At 37.8% G+C, this 22,658-nt stretch overlaps 1 protein-coding gene across 2 annotated transcripts in view; it reads right to left on the reverse strand.

Annotated features, from left to right (window-relative positions):
- SESN1 (sestrin 1) overlaps positions 1 to 22,658 on the reverse strand; it is a 78,293-nt gene that overhangs the window by 41,219 nt on the left and 14,416 nt on the right. Inside the window, exon 1 of one of the 2 annotated variants that reach the window (XM_057390155.1) lies at positions 12,986 to 13,064. The exons of the other annotated variant lie outside the window; for it this stretch is intronic. The gene's annotated coding sequence lies outside the window, so the exon portion shown is untranslated. Of the gene's footprint in view, positions 1 to 12,985; positions 13,065 to 22,658 lie in introns of those variants that run through there. 2 annotated transcript variants of the gene reach the window in all.

Below are 22,658 nucleotides of genomic sequence, written 5' to 3' on the forward strand. Positions count from 1 at the left end.
CCACACCTTTAAGACTCATTAGCATGTCTAAGAAGAAAAAAAGATTGAGGAAAAAAAATAGGATTTTTTTCAGATTCATAAATTAACTCATAGAAAACCACAATGAATAGAAATTGACATTACACAAATGTGTCTTGCAGAAGTATCACTTTCTAGCAGCAAAAAAATTACTCTGAAAGCGCTTACTACAGGAAATGGACATAATTGCTTCAATTTTTAAAGTAACTTTAGATACCTTTCAGAAATATATTCAGCTTCTAGGAGAGAAATACAACTCTGACCTACATATACAAGACTGAATCAGATTRTCACAATTCTCTAACCAGGCCTAGAAGCCTGAACACTTCTTTCTCTCAACCTCTATGAGATGCTTCCCAGTCTGTGTATTTTGCAGCAGAAGAGAGCCAAAGGGACTGAATACAAAAGTGACCTGATGCAAAGACAGGCAGAAAGAATACTCTTCCAGGTACCTCAAAGGCAATAGTCATATAAAAATAACTTCTTAAATTCCACTAAGATAGGAGCTTTAAGACTTGGCAAGTGGAAAAGTCAAAGAGCCCTAGGGAAAGGAAATATGCAAGGAGAAAAATCAACATATCAGAAAGAAAATGACTGTTATCCATCAGGGAAGAAAKGGTGACTTGCCTCTTGAAAAGGCTCTGGGCTTGAAATATGTGCTCCCATAGCCTGGGCTACCTGACATGTTTCAAGTTAATGGTACCTCAGGATTTCTGCTGTCCCTCCATAGGCTCAGACTTGCCTGACAAAGCAGTTCAAAAGTCACTTTGCTTTCAGGAACTTTACAAAAAGCAAGCATGCATTTTATTGTTATTGCTGTACTAATTAAGCTATATCTAAACCTAGCCTGTACATTACATACAGTCTTTGTTTACATTTTTATTACTGTACAAGTTGTTCCAAAGGAATCTTTCCCTTCCCTATAGTGACAACTGGGAAAAAAAATTCCAGTAATAGATTATGTTTCCAAGTGTGGTTATTGTCATAACAATTTAACCTTCAGTCCATCCTAACAACCACTGCTAGAACAAATTCTCCCTTTGGCCAGCAACGCATCAAGTTGTACTCCAAAATACTGTCAAGGCTGCTACTGGATGCTCAGCAGAAGACTTCAGCAAYGTAACTAATTCATGCTACCTGTCTCCTAAAGAAAATTTAATACTGCTAGTTCAAGCAGGATCTTTTCTGTGACAGCAAGASAGAGTATTTTACATGTTTATAACTTAAAACTCTCAGGCTTAAGCTCTCAATATTTCTGCCACAATGCAGTCCCAAATAAATAGTAACAAGGACATTTTGTATGTCAGAGTAAATTAYAAACTGGTTGGAAAACAAAATCTAAGTTAAATATAATTAGGTTTTTTTGTTTTTAAAGACATTAATGTAGAAAGGATTCTTAAACATTTAAATGAAAAATATCTGTTATGCTATCAACACATACAGGACTCCAGAGGGGCCAAGACAAAATATTTACTCATAACAGGAGAACCTTAAGASATTTTTGCTGTTTTGGAAGACATGTCAAAATAAGCTAAGTTAAAAGAGATAGAGAAGACAATCATACTCTACATCCTTGAATCAGTATATTAGGTAAATAAATAGGCTAAACATTTCCTAGGACTTACAGGTCATTGTGAATCAATGAATGGTTGACTAGTATGTCCAGGCACAAATGGAAGAGAGGGTGATATGGTTGCCCTTTAAAGCAACAGTCCTAGAACAGCTCAGTTCCTGAAGTCTCATTTCTGCCTGAATGAAATTTTGAGCTCCTGGGACAGAAAGACAAAACCTTGCTCTATATGATGTGGAAACAACAGAACATGGAAGAATTGAGATATGGGAAGAAATATACATATATCAGGGATATGCAGGGAAGAAATAATTACAATACAGCACTCATTATAGACCTGAATAATGAGGAGCAGGAAAATACCATCAGCAAAGCATACAAGAAAAGGGCAGGCTGACTATGTTAAAGCTCTTCTGGAGCTGAGCCATCTAACAAAMACGGGAAACATTCTGAGAGATAAAATGCTCCACAGAGTGTACTGAGACAAAGTGTTTGTTTAGGAGATGGGGGATATGTTTTCAGCATTGTAAGTTAAGTTCAGCTACTCTTTGCAATGTTGGGTACTTTATAGCTGCATACATATCTGGCAAGCTAATATTATGATCCTCTAAAACTGCTCAGATTATCAAAACATGTACAATTCTGATTTTAAGTATTCATAACACTTGAACTTCATATGTCTTATAAACAGTACTTCCTATGCAGAAGAACAATAAATATCACTAAAGCAAAAGCCTGAATGACAGTACAGCCCCTTATACTAAAACAGAAATACTCTATTTTGGAAAAGTGAGTGTTAAATGTAGATATTTAACATACATTCATATTTATTGAGTTAAAATTAAATGTTGTAAACATGTTTGTTTGTTTTTAAGCCAGAAATGAAATCTGAGAGTCTTTTCTATTTATTRCCCAAGGGACACATTAGCAGCAGTACCTCCTTACTGAGCTAGGCTGTACATGTATTGAAGGAAAGTATTTGTCAGTTAAACAAGCCAACCAGGAGTTGTCTGCTTCAGTCAATACTTCTTTTCCTCATGAAAGCTAAGAACATGTGCACCTACCTAGGAAAAACAACTCTAAACTTGGCAAAATAGCCAAGGCATAGGTTTATTTTTTACCAATACAAACAGTGTATAACTGCTTTTTAGTCAAATTACCTTAACCAGCCAGAAGAAAAAATCCTGGGAGATTAAATACTCAGTCTTCCAGAATCAGGTTTAAATTTTCTACCTAATATCAAATTCAGGTTGTGATGCTGTTATTTTGGGAAGCAAACTAACATTTTCTATCTTTTTTTCCATGCCCTGAATTGATGGGCAAAGAGACAGTACCAATAGGCTTGTATATTAACTGCTGGTGCAAAACTAATTASTCAACCATTTATTGATTTATAATGYTCGGAAAGTCCTAGGAAATGTTAAACATATTTGTTTTCATAATTTCCAYATGTAAATCAGATATTAGAATAGGGCTTAATTACAACTTACCTTTCCCCTCCTCCCCCCATGATAGAGATAGAGAGTTTTCACTGTAGGAGAAAGTTGACGAAAGTGATTAAAATAGAACTTGCTGTACAGTTGCTCAGAACCACACTGTTGCTTTCTGCAGTTTCAGCATTTCCAGAACTTGCAGGAAGGCATAAATAGACTACAACAATGAACCAGAACTCCACCAGAGATCTGAGACAATGTGTGCAAACACAGGAACTTCCCTTTTTCAACTCTTGGTAGTCCCTGATTCACAGAATATACTTCATCAAAAAGTTCAGAAGATAAAAGCTGGACGTGGGAAAGTGGTAAATTTGTCCTTGACTAAAGTTTCAGTTTATATTCTCAGAATTTAATTGGATGATGACTGTGGTGAGGATTGCATTTTCTATGCAATTGAAGCAAATGCCAGCACTCAATGGGGAAGAATTCAGGTTGCATGAATGATTTTGAACACAAACACCACCTGCACAAACTCCCACTAAATTTCAAGCCTGCCAACTTTGGCACTGTGGCATAATGCTGCTGCAGGTGGTGCCCCAGAGTACAGGGATTACTTTACTCACAAGCAGAAGTTTATCTACACATAGCAGACTGTTAGAGCCCAGAAATTCCAGTGAACAGCGAACAATTATACCCACAGTTCAACTGTAATGTTTTCTCCCCCCACTGCAGCACCAAGGAAAGGGAAAGCCTGCCACTGTCTACACGATGAGACCGCAGMTTTGAGGACAGAGCCCAGCTTTACCCTTGCACCTCCACTGTCACTACTGATCTGATAGCTGCCCCCAACTCCTAAGCAATGCCTACAACTGCTGCATAGTCTTCAGAGGCTCATAACTGCACAAAGGGAAATCCTTCTTTTTAACACTTATAGCCTTGACAATCTRAGTGGTACCAATGGGGAAGCTCTTGTGTAGTTCAAGTGCTCCTGTCAAATACCAAAAGATCTGCTGCAAAAAAATGGCGAGACACTTTTAAAGAAAAAGTCATAACTACCCTTTGCAAGGAAAAGTCAGGGCATATTTATGCAGGTTTTGCACATGGTAATGTTTCAGTAATACAAACCAACACTAGTTTAGAAAGATACATGGGTAGGGTACAGCTATAAAATTCACAAATGAAGCCAGAGAAATGACAAGACAAAATCACTTCTATTGCTACAGTTTACAGTGGTGGATAAAAWGGAGAATAGTTTGRASCGTGGAAATTTTAGATGGACAGAAATACTTCTGAGCAGTAGCATTCCAAAACAGAAAAAAAGAAAAGTTCTAGAAGGTGCAAAAATACTGCAATTCRTGTGTATGCAGGATGATTTCCATATCCTATTTGATCTACAAACCAACAAACCAAAATTATTGACCCATGCACTTCTCCCTTCCAAATCAAAACATATTCAGTCTTATCCAGCTCTGATTTAGTGCCTCAAACATTAGATTAGTCACTCTAAGGTACATTTACTCCATGGAATTTCATTCTTTTCCTTCAGTTGTTCAAAAGAGAGATTACTGTCAGCAAAAGCAAAGACAGAGAGGAGGGGGTTTAAGCTACAGTATCTGGCGCTTTTACAATGATTGAACAGTTTATATATTTTTGCCTTATACCATTCTGCTTCAAGTGGAAATTAACTCAGTCCAATCCCTCTGCATGGAAGGCAATTATTTATCTGCTTCCTTTTGGCAAAGAATTTCTTTCACCAGCACTGAGGGTACCAAGGTGTTTCCTGCTCAGCCATTTATCACAGCAGGCTTATAATTTATTTTAACAAGAAACACAAGACAAAAAGGATATCACAGAAGTGCAATGCCCCACAGTAAAGGGAATGTAATTCTAACAGCCACCAAGACAGGGTTTCAAYGCTGAATATTCTCCTACCAAAGCAAGCACTGTTAATGCATGTTTAGTGACAGCATTGTACAAAATGCTGATGTATTCAGGAATTACTGCCCCCTGCTCATTCCCTCCACGAGACTGTCCACAATATTACAACAAGTTACATGTAACACCAGAGTACCACCAGTTGTATATGCACACAAACCCATACATACGAACACATACACAAACACTCTGCACCCTTGCTACTAAAACACTGGGTTGCTTTTGTCAGGTCTCACCTTCTAACAGTGTTTCCAAAATAGCACAGGCTATTCCAAAAACTAGTCTAAACAAATTAACGCTCCTGCCTTCATTTCTAGATTAAGGTTCTTTACTGTGAGGAACCATCAGCACCAGCTGATGGAGCTATTACTTTGGCTGAGCTTTGAAATTGGTGCTAAGTTCACAGTAAGTTTGAAGTCACCGCAGACTTGATTTTTTTTTTTGTTTTTTTTTGGCTGACATGAGATATGTTCCTACTTTCTCCAGGAAACATGTAAGTAACTTCCAGAATTCATTAAATGTTTGTGCTCCGCCTATTTCCTGGGCTGCATGATGAAAGATGCTGGACAAGTGACCATAATTGAAGTTAAACATTWCCATCATTCAGGAATAAAATTTTGGCCTTTATCATCTAAAAGACAATCAAACTTCTATTAMAAACTTCACCTTTCCCTTCAAGATTTAAAAGAAGAACCTTACACACAGGGAGATTTTGAACATWTTTCCTCTTAAATTTATCTATAATATTTTGTAAACTCCTGCATCCTCTTAGCACAAGGAATTAATCAGTTCTTCTCTGTGCCTTTGCATTTTCCTAGCCAAACATCTGCAATTGCCTTCCTCCATCTGCTGTTCTTGTTGTTTAGTTTACCACCTCAATCACAGCAACTTCCTTTTCAGTTTAACTAGACAATAGATTGGTGCTCTCMTGAATGAGATTGCCTTCTGTCTTTTCTATCACTCCATTTTTCCCCTTCTCTAACCTGACGTGATGAGAAGAAACACCACCAGCAAAAGATCGCCTCCTTCACTTTATAAAAGAGAAATCTATTTTGTTYTGTTCTCAGTAACTCTCCATGCTATTTTTCCAAAATTAGAATCAAGATATGAAAAAATATTAAGACAAGAGCAAAGACAAGCCAGGAGCAAGGCCTCTATAAATATATATATGTATGCATATATATAAACATTAGTTTTAAAGCAGATTAGGAAGAAAGCAGTTTAAAAGCAACACAAAGACATTYCTACAAACTACTGTAACTATTGTTAAACATTTACTTGGTTTTGCTGTGTGCAGTGTTACCCAATAGGYCATTTCCATTGTATTTAATAAAGTAAATATGATGAGATGTTACAGCCGCTAMAATTCTCAATTCATGACACATTTTTGTCACATATGTATTGTCCAGGTTATACAAACCTGTAAATGTAAGAATCTTAAATAAAAAAATATAACAAGTCTGTAGTACATGAATTCTACAGGCTGAAGAACCAGAGGGCAATAATTAAAACCTACAACTTAATTCTTTAAGTCTCACTGTTTTGGGAGTTGCTAGGAGCCAAGAATGGATCAGCAGATCAGAGTGARGTACAGAACATTCCCATCTACAGACTCAGCCACTTCAAAACCAAACCACCCCACCATATTGATCTACAATAAAACGAAAATCCTAGAAGTTACTGTAGTTACTTAAACTACAGTAAAACAAATTTAAGTAATTCTAGGTTTCCTTGCAACTAATGCACATGARCAAATTCTGAAGTGTATTTCCTGGRAATTTTTTGTTATTATTGAAATRGTGTATGAGTAACTGGTACTATAAATCTCATACCAACAGTTAATTCCACACTGACTTGACTCAAACAATGATTTTAAACCATTTCTACACAGACTTTCAGTTCTGCTTTGTGTAGGATCCTCATTTGCCATTATCAGCACATCAGAGCCTTACAGCAGTATGCAAAGTACCATGAAATTTAGTTAATAGTAGTCCATATTTCTCTCTAACCCTTCTTCCAGGAAGAGAAATACCACCATGTGCAGTATTTACTAATCACATAACTTCTGATTTATTTTTTAAATTAGAAGCAGCAAGCTCCATGTGTTCTTTTTACACTTACAGGGGAAAAGAACAGTTGGGAATGTCGTTGAACATACTTGTTTCCCCCATGGGCATTTAATTCATAATCTAGAAACACTCACCTGAAAAATGAATGACACTATGCTTCCAAACTCTCCACTATATTTTCAGTCACGGATTTGGGGTTTGAATCTTTTGCCACCTAAGAACTCCTTTTTGCCTTATGCATCTTTTAAGTATTGGAAATAACTGGTGATCTGTCAAAATCCACGCCTACTCTACAAATTGAAAAGAAAAAAATGATGAAGTTTAGCTGTGAAATGCAAAATTTAGTTGTGTCACTGTTGAGGTCACAGTGAGGTGATAGCCTCCTTGAGTAAATAACAAACACATATTCATTAAACTCCTTCCTATCAGTGACTCTAGATATCTATCATCCTCTGTTACTAAATTGCTAAAACTAACTTCTTATTTTACCAATTCATCCAAKAATAATAAAATGTTATTTTAGTAACATATGAACCTCTGCAGATAAATACTGGTCCATATTATTGAGGTTGAGAGGGGAAGAGAAGCCAAATCTCCTAGCAATTCCTTAAAATATAATTTGACTTTTTTCACTTCGCCCTTCCTCTTTTTATTTATAACCCTCCCCACATGAGGACTTAAAACATTGGAAGAAACAGTTCTCCTGAACAGCCACAGCTATTCCAGCTGCACCGGCATTTGCTTTTTGTTGCCCACTTCTCATTTCATATATGTTAAGCAGAGGACTAAGAAAAAGCAAGCAGCCACTAACAACCCTCCTTGGGACACCTTCAGCAGGGTGCAGCCTGTGAAACTCTCTGTCCCTCCATTTACATCGTTSACACTTGGCCTTCTTCTTTCTACTTGCAAGTGCAATCCTCTCCCAACAGCATGCCTCCCTTTTGAGGGAGGGATACTCCTATTTTTGGGACAAAGGCACAGTCATCCCCTTGGTTAGTGCTAACAACAGCAACCAGTACCAAAGGCCCAGAAAACACTGTAAKGTAGAAGTCTCACAGCCCACTTGCCTTGCTGAGGCACTCCTYGCCTGCCTCCAGCAACCTGCCATTCAGAAGGCCAGAGCTGGGTAGTGCATTTTAACACACTTGCAAAAAACCTTTCCCATGTTCTACACAATTGTCTGAACTCCCATACTGGGAGCCATACTAGCCTACAGAAACAAGGGTTCAGAGGTTAGCTGCGCCTTATTTAAGAACAATAATAAAGAAACCATCTAATTTTGCTTGCAGTCAACAGGGACATTGAAAACTTTTTATTCTTTCATATAAGGAGGAAACAGAAAAATACCATTCCCATTCTATAATAGGAATYAGAATGTTCTAATATGAACAGACAGCTCTATTATAATTTCATTGTTTTCTGAACAGTAAACACATACTGCACAGCCTGTAAAATRAGAATTTGCTTCCCCTTCCATGCATATTTTGCAGGTATCAGTCTGAAACGTCATCTTCTATCCAATCATACTTTTCGAAGCTCTCTGCTACCAGCTTCCTGTTTTACTAAACAACTTARTTTCAGCAAATATTTTAGGAGGTTGAGTGTCAACTAAGATACATAACAAGAACTCTTGGAATTGCCATACTAGCTCTTTTACCCCTATGGAGAAAGAGAAGAGACATACTCTTTGTTCCACAAAAGAGGTTAAATGGCAGCAAAAATTATGCAAAGGGGAGAGCATGGTTCAGCATTTTCATTTGCAATGCAGAAGACTATAGTAATATAATAAATGAAAGCATAGCTTCATCCTTCAGTCTCACTAAGTCTCAGGATAYGCAAACATAATGCAAATAAAYCAAAGAAACCCTAAATTGTTATATCAGACCTAAGGCACAGATATAAAAGGTTTTTTTCAGGGCTTCCTACAGCTTACAAAAGGTAAGCAGCCAGAGAAGCCCTTTCTTAAAGCAAGTCTTCAGAAATCTCTGCAGCACTGAACAAGATTCCCTCTTTCATATAGCTACCCTTAATTACCCTAATTTTAAAATATTCCAGTTAACAGCTAGAAAGAAATGAGCATAAAAGAAATGAGGCTGCTAGCTTTCTCCTATCAAACAGGGAGAAAGTTTTCTTTAGGGCAAAAGTTATTTTTGCTTGTTATCTGGCTGATAACTAACAAAAAAAAATTGGAAATCAACAACACCATTACCATCCCACTCATCCATTTGCAGCTGGTGGATTCCATGCTTTGGGGGTTTTTAAGCTTCCAAAGAAAGCTTTTTTCCTCAGTCACTTTTCTGGGTTAAGTTTTTAAACAAACAATTAAAGAGACTTGTGCTTCAGGGATTTTGAAGTATCTTTTGCTGGCAATTCCTCCATAAGTGCATGTGTTATTTCCTCATCACTTTGCTCCAAAGAGGAAGGAATTTTAAYAGGATAATGTGAAAGCTTATAAAACCATTACCAAGGGTGCAAAGATTTAAAAAGGAAATGTTAAGTATTTGTTAAGGAACACCAGGAAGGTATCACAGCTAGTCTTAAAAATCTCAACAGTTAATTCTATATAGATCAGGAAAATAAAGTTTTGAAAAGCTGATTGGCAATTCAAGTATTACTAACTGCTGCCTTTATCCATATTTAAATATAACAGAAGCAAAACCAATTATTCAGGGAGGAGAAAAAATGCTGAACTTGGGTTTYAAGAGCTTTCTGGTAGTCAGCCACTCTTGCCTTTAMTCTTCCTGCTCATCCATTTCCATTCTCATTCTCCTCTGTATCTTTGCCTCTTCTTCTGAAGGCAATAACTCCTACAGTCAATATTGCTGTATTTGATGCTTGTCCAATCCTTGTTACTTGATAACAACCACAAGTTCCTGCTTCACAAACTAGCCTTTCACAGCTTTCTGCTTCTGTATGCATCCCATTTGAACCACAACTRAAGTCATATGTCTTTTCCATATAATTTTCTACCTTTTTTTCTTTGAGAGAGAGGAAGTAGGTTAATGAGTTCTGATGTATTCAGTTATGCCAGATACTTACTCAGCTGGAACATTCACAGCAGATGATCAAATCTCTCATTCAGTTGTAGTCTGGAATTATTTTACATAGGGCAGCAAAATGGTTTAAGTCCTTAACTTAAAAAAAAAAAAAAAACCAAGAAAATTCCAGATCTATTTATTAATATAATAGAAAAGAAGCTATAGCTCACTAAAACATGATCAGAAATAGCAACTTGATATTTATAAAAAAAGCAATACAGTTCTGCAAGTGAGAACATTCTACTGAGCAGACAGAAACAGTTTTAAAAGAATAACTGCYTTTAGTAGAAGCTGAAGTCAATACATTATAAATGTGAAAACAACTTTCAGCTCCAGTTAAGAAGCAAGAAAGTTCTCAAGTATCGTCTCTAGCCACCCAGAAAAAATACAAACAACAGATCTAGACAACTCACACAGGCATAATTTTCTCAGGAGAAAATAAGAAAAAAAAACCAAAAAACAACACCAAACAAAACCCCMAAAACTTAAATTCATTCCACCCATCTAAGTACTACATCTGCTCCAAAGTGGCTAACTGTGTTTACTCTAGCTTATTTGGATATTAAAAGCAAGATAAAAGATCTCTAGGCAAAATGTAAAAGATTGTATCTTATTTTTGGGAAATAAACAGATTCCAGAGGTGTGATCCTACCCAGCCAATCCTGAGGCTGTTGTGCAGTTCTGCCACCTCTCTGAGCCCAATCACAGCTGCGAAGGGAAACTCGTTTTGCAGTTTGTCTCAGCAGCGCTGATGATGAATGGCTGCTTCAGGGGAAGAGATCAAGCTGTGTGGTAAATCTTTCTATTTGTTCCATCTGCTTTTCTATTTTAAACAGCTGCAGTGATCAGCCTGGCACCCTACATTTAGTACATGTGAATTTCATAAGAGAAAAACATTTCTGTAAGTGAAAACATGACATAGGAAGGACACATTTTTCTCAAACAGAACACTCCAACTTCTGCAAATAGCTGCGGAAATTTATTATTCTTTTGCATCTGCCTTCCAGAAAAGATAAGGCATAACCATAGCTCAATTTTACAGCTTTTACAAGGTCAACTTTGCAGCCATAGTTGGTTTCAAGATGATGGTGCTCTCCACCTTTCCTCCTCCTGCCTAGCTTCACTTTGCAATACAACTTGTAAGATGGCAGAAGTAATAAGCAGAGTATGGTTTTTAGAACACAGAATTCAAATATACTAWAATCTAAGCTACAAGCTTTACTTATCTTGTAACTGTGCTGAGGTTGTGCTAATGTAAAGTATGCCAATCCAGCCTAGCTCCAAAGGTCACCACTTTAAAGAGATGCTTTACAATAAAGCCCATGACTTGTTTTAAGCTAAAAAGACTGGTGAACACACTGAGACAAGCAATGGTTTTGGTTTTTCCTTCCTTTGGTTATAAACACCATCCTTGACTGGTCAGATTCCAGTCTGGACAAATGCTGCTTTCCCTTATATTTCACTGTGTTGTCCTTTGTCTCCTGACATACTGTGCAGCACTGCTGTTCTGCCAAACAGCTTCCTCACTTCTCAAAGCTAGCTACATTTCACAGGCCAGCAAAAAAAAGTTTAGTGTCTTGATAAGGCTATATACCCTACTCCCAAACTGAAATGTTATAGAATTCTAAGGAAGGAAAATGCTAGCACATGTTGATGCAAAGACCATAACATGGTTCTTTTCCTATTACTCTCTTTCTCTCCCAACTTAAATTCAGCTTCTTTGAAAGTTTGGGCATGTTTAGCGACTTCCAAATTAAAGCAAAAGTGAAAAGTGAAGTGAAATGGCAATTAAATGAAATTGCAAATTCATTTGCAAGGCACTGTAGCTGCCTTTTCAAACTCTCAAAAGAAATCACAACATCTCTTAGATAATTYCCATCATATTCTATCTATAGATAATTTTCTTCATATTAATATGCCATGCTATCGAAGTTTTCTAAAGTGCAGTAGTATATAAAAGATATATTAAAGTATCTGAACTGCAATTTAATATACTTCTATAACTTCATCCTCTCAGATTTTCACATAACTCAAAATTATTGTGAAGTTCCATGAGCATTGTATTTATTTTACAGATAAGCRAACTGAAATGGGGCTATAACTCATCCAAGATCACACAGCAAATCAGACAGTGGCAAGGCCAGGAACAGAACTCATCTCCCAGACCATTCCTAGAACTGTTAATTTTAATATTGCTGAAGCAGAAGAAGGTACATTTTGGGGAGAAATGCCAGAGGAAGATTTCTTAGTAAGGAATCAGAGAGAATGCTCATGTGCCAAGTCCTTGAGAGATCAAAATCTTGATTATGTTTCTGTCCCCTCCTTGCAATAAGCCAGCTTGCTGAAAGTACCTTTCAACAGCAGGACACATGAGTGTGAATGTGACACTAAGTTGGCAAAGGCTTCAGAAGTTAAGATATGATCTTAAAGGCTAAGTACAGTATCTTTTGATTAGCAGAATTTAAAGCTGACAAGTTTATAGATTCACTATGAAACTGCAACTACAATGACCAAACAACAAAACAACCACAATCCCAGTGTTAATCTCTTAGGAAGAAATCAAATYTATTATCTTAGAGAACTGTCTGTACAGTTTCTATTATTTCCTAACTTTCTTTTTTAGAAGATTTTAATATTTAAATAACTTTTAAGGYTGTTAGAGAAACTTAGCATCTTTAKGAGAATTCCAGGAGAAGATTGTCATTTTCTGTATTTAGACAGACCTAAAGTAGACATTTTGAATATTATTTTAGTAGTAATACAATACACAGTTAAGTCATGCTACCAAGGCATTTTCTTTTGGTTCACCAGTAAGGACTGGAAAAATTGTGCAAAAAGCCTCTGCACAACCAGCATGAAAAAAGCGTATCAGAGTAATAAAACGAAAGTCCAAACAAACCAGAAAAATTCTACTACACTTACCTGCTTTCAGCAGTATCTTATATTTATGCAGATAATCCTGAATTATCACACTCTGTGAAGGAGCTGCAACACTAAATTGTGACCTCTCCCARGCTGTTTTTCTTTCATTTGAGATTTCAGACAGCTGAACTTTGTTTGATTCATTTCCTCACCTCCCCACCCCCATGTCCTGCCTCAGCAACACCTTTTTCTGTTATGCTACCATGCGTCAGAGGGATACGTTCTTGCAGCCCCGCACCTCGCATGATGCAAGAATGTGCAATCTGAAAGGGCTGTTATTGATACTGTCCCAGCAAGGTGTGTGCCTTATGGGCACACAAAGCTCAGCAGATCCTGTCTGCACAGTCAATACAAAAATCAATAGTTTTATGYAGTAAGCACCAGTGGAACTGAACAGATCTTTCAAAACAAATTTTTGAATTCATGACACACTTCATGTGATCACTGGTATCATGTGACACTAAAGGAAAATAGTAAGATGATGGCAAAGTAGGAAGCAAGAGCAATAAGATGACTTGATGACACAGCAGGGAAGGGAAAAGCTAAGAGGAGTTCAGTTTAGGATACACTAATTAAGGCAGTCACCAGGTCATCAGACATGAATATGATCTATGCCCAGACAGCTGAGAAAGAAAATGGAACCTGAAAATCAGAGACCAGAGATGGTCTGCCTCAAAGAAAAATAATAGGGAAAACACTGGTGGTGTAGCGTAAGTGTAGAAAAAGCTACAACAATAGTTACCCTGTACATTTAATGAACATGGAGAATTTGCACGAAAATACTACAGTCAAAAATCTTTATTAGCCTGGGAACAAAGATATTTATTGAATGGACTTTACCATTCACGTTTGTTTCATTTTCAAATTCTGCCAGTCTCATATTTGCAAGTTCAGCTCTTTCCTTAAAATTCCTGGCTGTAGAGCTTAGTGAAGTGATCAACTGCTAGCTGCCAAGTATTCTTGTGCCCTAGCAGGATATATGCACTTCATTCCAATAACATGATTTTATTTGGCAGTTGGTACAAAACAGGCKTTAGGATTATGACTCACTACTTGGTTGTCTCAGCAGTCTAATGCTGAATGAACTTCTATCTCCCTACCATTTGGTAACCAGACTATTAAAAGGTTAAAATAGGCAAAAAGGTTTCAAAAACTTTTTTTCTACAGAAGYCTTCATATTTCCCAGGGCACCTTTCAAGAACGAGAACACTAAACAATCAGCCAGGAGTCCATAAATTGCCAAACAATATTTATCGTGTTACTATTAGCTATGCTTTCTCCTAATACCTTTCACTACTGCACCACACAAAGCTCTAATTTACTGAAAAATACTGCTCAGTTTTGAAAATATTCTCCAAGCTTTTATGTTGCCACAACCTTCATGGACTACAGCATTTACCTTTCCCACAGCAAACCAATGAACGGGAGGGAACACTGAACAAGCCTCGGAAAAGTCTTCCTAACTTAACAAGCAACTCTGTTGCTGTACCTCACCAACCTGTACTTCCYTCTTTCCACATCCAGAAACAGTAACTAGACTTCACAAATGGTTTTGGCCCTGTCTCCGCAGAAGCAAGGAAGTAGCATCCATTGCAACCCCTGCTCAGCTCTTAGCACTGCTGTCAGCATTGCTGCACAAAGCTCTGTGCCTGGCTCCAAACTCACGTGAAGCCAGCAAGCCCAAAAGCTTTGTCCACCAAGAGGCTGGTATCTTGAGCTAGAGGTGCAAGCGGCTTGACTGTCATCTGCTGAAAACCACATCTCAAATTCTTCTACTCTAAGAAGAAAAAAAAGAAATCACTAGAAGAAATGGGATTATTTGGACTGTGACCTCGTTCCATGAAAGCCTAATACCAGAGTTCAGCATCTGTTTGCCCTCTTCATTTTATAGAGTGGTTCTTTTAAAAGGTAAAACTCACAAACCAGCACTTGGACAATGTGAACTGTATTTCAGTGCTATTCCTATAGTCTGGTCCAGGTACAGGTCTAACAGCATTCACTCAAGCCTCTCTAAACAACCCCTTTCCCAACCAGCTGGGTCTAATAATGCATAAAGTATCCACAAGAAGCAAGTCMCTGTGAGATAGATTAAATTAATAAATGTTCACCATTCAGACTGGGGACACTCCCAGATTTCCAGCAGGGAGAAATCAAGCAGACCATTACACATGCACAGCCTTACCAGCTTCCATTTTGCCCAAACTGCTWCTTTCCCCAGTTCCAAACCCAGAGTATAATGATCTACAATAAAGGGCTGACTCCATGATTTCAAAGACATTGATAACTTAATCTTAAAAGGAAAACTATGGGGGTTTTGTTTTCCTTTGGTTTTGTTGCTTGTTTCTCCATTTGATATTTTGAAGATTAAAACCTTCACAGAAGAGGGAAGGAATCGCCAAAAAGGAAGTCTGCTAACCTGACAATGGGCCAGCCTTTGGCTTTATGCTAACTATYCCTGAAACAACAACGAACCAAACAAAAAAACCCAGACTATTTTGAAGTTCCATATTTATAACTCTAGGCTTCTGATGTTCATAAAAGCTTTTACAATTAGGAGGTCACTAAACAGTCACCCCAGGTATCATACAACTAATTCATGTCACTTGGGGAAGGTAGGGGGAAAGCTAATAGCCCAGTCTTGTGGGAAAACCGGCAAAGAAGTGGCCATCATCAGCCACCTTCTTTAATCTACTGCCAATAGATTAAACCAATAATTGTCTACAGCACCACTTGATGTTTGGCATTTGCTACATTTCCTTCCTTTCCAAAATCCTKTAAGGAAAAGTTTTGAAGATGCTGGAATATATGCTTTAGCATGCAGGCATCCTTTAACACAGAAGGAAAAATAAATATTAATAAGAGCTGTTACCATAACAAGTTTGCAGAACTGCAAACGATCAATTTACCACCATCTTGTGAGTCAAATCTTGTCACTTCAGCCACACCAACTGACAGCACGTTCCCCACTTGACATGCTACATACAGACAGTCTGCAAATCAGACAAGTCAGTTTTTATAGATGAGCTACTCCAAAGTTAATGGTAATTTGGTTCATGTGTAATCATGGGAAGTTACCCTAAAATCAGAAGGCCTGAGTGTGAGGGGAAGTGGTAGAGCATACTCAGTGAGTTCAGTCACAGAGGAACACTCAGGTGCTCTTCACGTTGCAGATTTTCATGGYACTGTTCATGAAACCTCTGGCATTTCAGAATGCCCATGAGGGCATGCCCATTATGAGCAAGATTCAACTGTGCACAGATTTATACTTGAAAAAAGGGCTATTAAACTGAGTTGAAAAACAGTGTCAACTAAAGAGACATGTATTTCATCTGCTATTGTTTGATATAATTAGGGGATGGGGAAACAAAAAGGCCTCRGCACATTTAATATATGCTATTATGTCATCTAGTTGCATGTTTGCTTGAGGCTTACTTCATTTGGCCTGAATATAAACTTGGAAGAACTTCAGGTTCTTTTAATGCTAATGATCTAGTTCCTGCATAGTACAGTCAAATGAAAAAGCTTGACATGGGAAAACTTAAATAGCAACAAGAATACACAGTTCTCTTCAAGAAGAATTTCAGCTTCACCCTCTATTAAACTTAACCCAGTGTACCATACTTGTTGACACTGTTTTGCTCTTCCCCCAGACTCTCCTSCTGGTTCTGTAACCTTGCTCCAGCTACTCAGCTGCAGCAGTGCAGGTTACACACATCTCATTGCACCTGGATTTTGATAGCAAGTTGCAAATCCACTAGAGACCAGTTATTTCCTTTCTAGGTGCCAAACAGTTCTATGAAGTCTTATACAAACACCCACTGATCTTTTAAAGAACTATTCTTCTTTTCCCTTAATGGAAACTTCTAGATGCAAACATTTTCCTCCAAAACAAAAGGTAAATAGGAAACTCACACAAGAAACCAAGGGACACCCAGTTTGGGTTTGAACCTCCACCAAGAGGTTCTAGCACCATTCAGTCGTAAAGGAAGAATGAACCTACAGTGCCCTCAAGTGTGAGGGGATATGAATTAAAAGAAGTGTGGAGATCAAGGAAGTGAAATAAAAAGTTCTCAAGCGTTCTCAAGTTCACTGATGAAAGAGATGCTTACCAGCACATGAGGATAATTGCCCTTACGCATTAAGACAGACTGTGTACTATAAACATGTGCAAGAAACAAATAACAAAATATCTCCACTTTCAACTGCCTTTTCAAATACTTGTGAGCTGAAAGTTTCACATGTATTCTCAGCATAGGAACATGAAGGCAGTTTGGTTATTTAGTGTAGAAGCCTCTAAATAGTATTTTGAGGACCTTAGTGGAAGGCCAAATTTTACACTGTACAGAGAAGCACAATGATGTTGAAGACAACAACATTTCTTCAAGTGTCTGAACCTCTCAGCAAAGATCACACTTCACTCTTATTACCCAGGAACAAAAATACAAAATAAAGTAAATACAAAAGCTGTATTTACTTAAGTTATATAGAAATTAATGAGGGTAATGCACCTTCACTAGCATTCACAAAACCTGCAGGTCAAGTTGGAAGTTACCTAAATTAGCCAACAGACAAAGCACAGAAGACAGAAGTCCCTTATCAGTCTCATCTCTGACTGTGCTAGAGCTTTCTGCCCACCACAAAAAGGCAACTGCATCTATTCATGACCACAACTTCAATCCCAGAGACTGAAGCTCTCACCTCAGCAGTGAGATCACTTAAACAAGATAGAGGCCAAGTCCAAGTCCCTAATGGGCCCAAGGTGATTCACCTCCTCTCTAAACAAACTTAAGCTGTTTAATGATGGCAACACTGCCAGCACTTCCAACTGCATTAGTCGCGCTTTACATGCAATCCTTAAGGTGTTCACAGGCCTAGAAGTAAGAGCAAAAGCTAGTTCAATTCTCTCATCTTGGGAGCCCAGGCATRTATGGGGCTTTGAATCACCTCAGGGAGAAAAGCTGCTGAACCCAGAGTCCTCACTCTTTGGGAATGCTCTAACCACYAAGCTATTACTCAGGAGTGGGAGGGGTAGCTCTGGTTTGTTTTRTGCAAAGCCCATCTGATAGGTCTTCAGTAAACATGCTCCAAGAACACCATGTTCTGCAAGCCCTRAGAGGAGACAGAAAGAAACAGTTAATCTCTGGATCCAGACTGAGCTTACTTGAGCACAGGAGTGGAACCACTGCCCACTTCCAAACCTGAAACACACTCAAAGCATGGCTGAACAGCTGATGAGGTTCTGCCTAGATGCTTGCTGACTTTAGCTATAGGATTAGAAGGATCCTGAGTTTTGAAGCTCAGAGTTGGATCATAAACACAAGCTTCCTGAACTCAGCTCCTGTCTTTAAACTGCATAATTGTCTTTCAGTGACTTAGTGAAAACCAGAACCTTTGTCTTGACAAATAATTATAACACAGGACAGAGGAATCCCCATGTTGGTGGCTGGAAGTGCAGAAATCTGAAAGCACCTTATTCCATTTAAAACACATAAACAAAGCCCCAAAACCCAACCAACCCCCCCCAAAAAAAAAAACAAACCCACCAGCTGTACTGTAAAAATATTAGGTTTGAAAAGCAAAGCATTCTGATGCTAGTAACTACCAGAAACTAAGTCCATCTAGATTACTCTAACTTTCAATTCTTAAGTTTACATTCTGCTGTAGGGAGAACCTTTTCCTGTTAGGGTTACYTTTTCCTACAGTGCCATCTGTTGTRGAACCTCACCTCTTTTATTATTTTACGAATGATACATCTCAAACAAAGCAGGGATTAACTGATCAATGAAAATACTGCACAATAAGCCCCATCATAGTCATGACCTCAAAGTATCCCAAGTGGCTGAATTGCCATTACCCTGTAGGAGGCTGTAGGAAACAGTAAGAAGAAATGGTAGAGTATCACATGCAGGAAACACCTGGAAGATACAAGCTGTCCAGCTCTTTCAGTTGCATACATCTGGTAAGGGAGTTGAAACAATCTGAAGAATATTTTCATCTGAGAAGGCAAAGTTCCAGACACCCTTCTTTCATTAAAAATACCACCTATGTTCTGATGCATTAGACACTRGTAGTAAATCTTTGGGGACACATGAAGCCTGTTGGATCACTGCTACAGCAGTTGAAAAAAGCAGAGAACCTTTCCCATTGGATGAGGCCTTGCCATATGGCAGGATAAAAGCTAAAATACAGCCAGGAAGTTTCACCATGCAGGATTCCTTTGAGCACACAACAGCAATTCCTGTGTAATGCACCACAGTACAGAGCAAATAATACAGCATCTGCCAAAGAATTCTACTTTCCACTATCTCTCTTTACAAAAGTGGATGATCAAAAATATTTMAATAGATTTTAGCCTTGACAATGCAGTAGTTTTATCCGCTTGAAACAGAAAAGAAAAAGCAAACACTATCACATAACACATTATTTTACTTAAGATAATACAGTTCAGCAGAAAAATTAATTTTATTGTAGAGATAGCTTAAACACATTCATTGGTTAATTTTGTTTAATAGGAACTAAAAAGCCACAAAACATTAAATGTCAGTCCTTTCTTCTCCATTAGAATCCACTCTTTTATAGAACCTGTTCTGMGAAAGTTSATTAGCTGCCATATGCTAGTTTAAAATTCTTCACTGGTAAGCTCAAAATTAAAGTTAGGAGTTAGGATTTACCTGTTTTCTAACAGTTTCATTTCCCTCAAGGTCGTTCGCAAAGATCCCTTGCTAGWTCCTTCAGAAAAAGAAAACACACTGATTATGGCTATTATTTTCACGCAGTACCTATATTAGTACCTTCTGGCCAGACTGAGGAAAACCTATGCCATGGCCAGCAACAGAAGACACCATCATATACACTCGGGACAGATTTCCTTCATGAACTTCAGTTTTTGACCCCAACTCTTTCAATTATTAAAAAATCACTTAGTTGGGTAGGGGATTTTTTCTGTTGTTTGGCTTTGGGGTTTTGGTTTTGTTTAATATGTGGGAATGTATGTTCAGAAGAGGTGAATTCTTGCAGTTAGTGCCTTCTTTCAATTTTGTTTTTTTTAAAGACATATTGATGCAGAGTCCTCATTAAAACTACAGAGATAAAATTTGGAAAGTTTCAGTTGAAATACTGACAATCATGAATTAAAACCAAAATATCCATGAAACATGAATATAGTAGTGAGCATTCATAATTTTTATATAAAAGTGCTGATTCACCTACTATCACAAACTTCTTATTCATGCATACTCCTCCCTTTCCTATATCTGTGTCAATCATCACTGCTTTCATATCTTTAAGTCAGTTACATTATTTCTAAAGAAAACTAGCAAGATATCATCACCAACCAAAAAAATACCTAAAAATAAGCCCCATCTCAAAAAGTTTTCATGTTACTATTCTGCAACCAGAAACAGCATGAGAAAACAAGGATAAAAGTTTCATTTTTCAAGAGTTTGAGAGTAATACATCTCAATTCACATTGATGAAACAAATCAAAAACTGGAAACAATATGAGACATGAAGTCTCCCCCAAGTGTTCCTTCACATTAATTACATCTTTCTGGAGCAGGTGCACAAGCTTAAGTTTATTCAATGTGGAATTCTGTGAAGTATGTACAAGTGAGGAATGTCTATTTACTGTTGTGGTAACTGGCACACCTGATAGCCCCCAGTGAGCCAGTTCTGTCCTGAAAACTCTGCAGCTGCATTAGTATGATATTACATTTAACCTCTCAGATTCTGCTGAAAGGTACACCACAACAAAAACCAGAGACACTGTGTTTCCAGGCTCCATAAGGCCCATCGAAAACATGCTTCCTGCAGCTCTCTACTCACAGTGTAACTTCTCAGATTAAGAGACAAGTGTGAGTGTCAGTGTGGCACAGTGATCACAAACCTTATGGCCACTGAAGCTCCAGGAAACCTGAAACCTGTAAAAGGAGACACACTATGGTTCGTAATAAATGGAAGTACTAAGAATGTTTTGAATCAGAATCCTGCAGCAACATTTCAAGACGCCTCTGGATAGACCAACACAGCCTCAACCCTGCAAACACATGTATGCTTCACTCTACCACACAAGAGCAGTCCTTTTGGCAATTCAGCGCTGCTCTCAGCAATAATAAGCAGTTGTGATTTTGTTCAGGATAATGTCAAAATGGTTGGGGTTCACAACACTTTTAATGAGGTATCTGCTGGTTTATTTTTCATCTACAATTTTTAGAACATGTGATGGCATTGATGCAACTACCCTCACTGAAGCAGGTCCCTCCATATGTGACAGTAAGTGCCAAAATACTACTGTAAAGACAATAAATATTCCAGTTCAAAATTAAAATGTCAAAAAAACCCTTGAAGAAAAAAAAACACCGAACCCCAAATCCATTCACAACAATCTAATTAAACACATGTGTTTAATAGCATAATAAGTTTCATGTGAATAATGAAAAATTGCTTTGCTCTTGTGGTACAAAAAAAAAAATCTGTCCTAATTCTGTAGCACAACATACTCTTTCCCCCTCTTCAAAAAAAGTTTCCAGAAGCTGAACTTTTAAAAAGTTCATATAAACATGTACTTCATCCTAGCTGTCTGAAGTCAACATATTTAGAAGTGTTCTAAAAAGAAACAGAATATAAATGCTGAAGGTTWCGATTAGGAAAACTATCTTAGCATGTTTCAGTCTTCACCAAAATTCTTGTTCAACTCATCTCAATAATCTAACTGGATTACCACTACTCAGGTTCAATCCTTCAACCACCTCAYAGGGCCTTCAAAGCTTCCTCACTAYTTTGGCTTTAATATAKAACACTTTTGGACTGAGGMAAATAAATTTCACAGCATCTGGACAAAAGGAGTTTTTTTCCTAACTTGATGAAGTTTTAAGACCTCAGGTACTTATTTCTCAGTGTGCCATCTCGTCAACAAAAAGACCTTCAGAATCAAGTTGAGTTTTGAGATGAGGTGGAACAAGTTTCAAATTCCAGTTTGGTACAGTTCCCACTCATGTTGGAATGAGATACTCATATATCCAAGGGACATGCTCCAAGATTTTTACTACTTTAAATGAAAACATGAAATTTCTACTGCTTAAGAAGATCTACTTTGTCTGCTCAACYGCCTTCTCAAGTCACTTACCTGAGAGGTGCAAACCAGAGACTGGAATGTGAGACCTTCATTCTCATAGTTGCTATTATATATGTATTTTTCTTCCTGCCCCATGACTTTCACTCATTAGTGAGGAAGCCTTCCCCTGCAAGCACTTTGCCAAAAGCAGCACATTTACACAGAGGATTTTTATTCTGAGACACCAATCAACTTGGTAACAACCAAAAAAACACTGATATTCCAGCAAATTCTAAACTTCACTCTCAAACACACTAAAGAACTAATTCGAATATTGTGGTGCATTGATGCTGGCTGCATGTCAGGTCCTAACAAAGCTGCTCTATCCTTTCCTCAGCTAGACAGGGAGACAAAATATAGCAAAAAAAGCACAGGGGTCAAAGTAAGGACAGGGAGAGATCACTTGCTCACCAGTTACCATGGCAGGAAAAACAAACTCAAGTTGGAGAAATTAATTTAAATTTTTAACGATCAAATCAGAGTAAGATAATGAGAAATAAAACCAGATTTTCAAACAGCTTGTCCCCCCAACCCCACCTCCTTCCTAGGCTTAACTTCCCT

This window comes from Malurus melanocephalus, unplaced genomic scaffold (genome assembly GCF_030028575.1).
Source record: "Malurus melanocephalus ecotype Western Australia unplaced genomic scaffold, MMel_1.1 scaffold_23, whole genome shotgun sequence".
Taxonomy (NCBI): Eukaryota; Metazoa; Chordata; class Aves; order Passeriformes; family Maluridae; genus Malurus; species Malurus melanocephalus.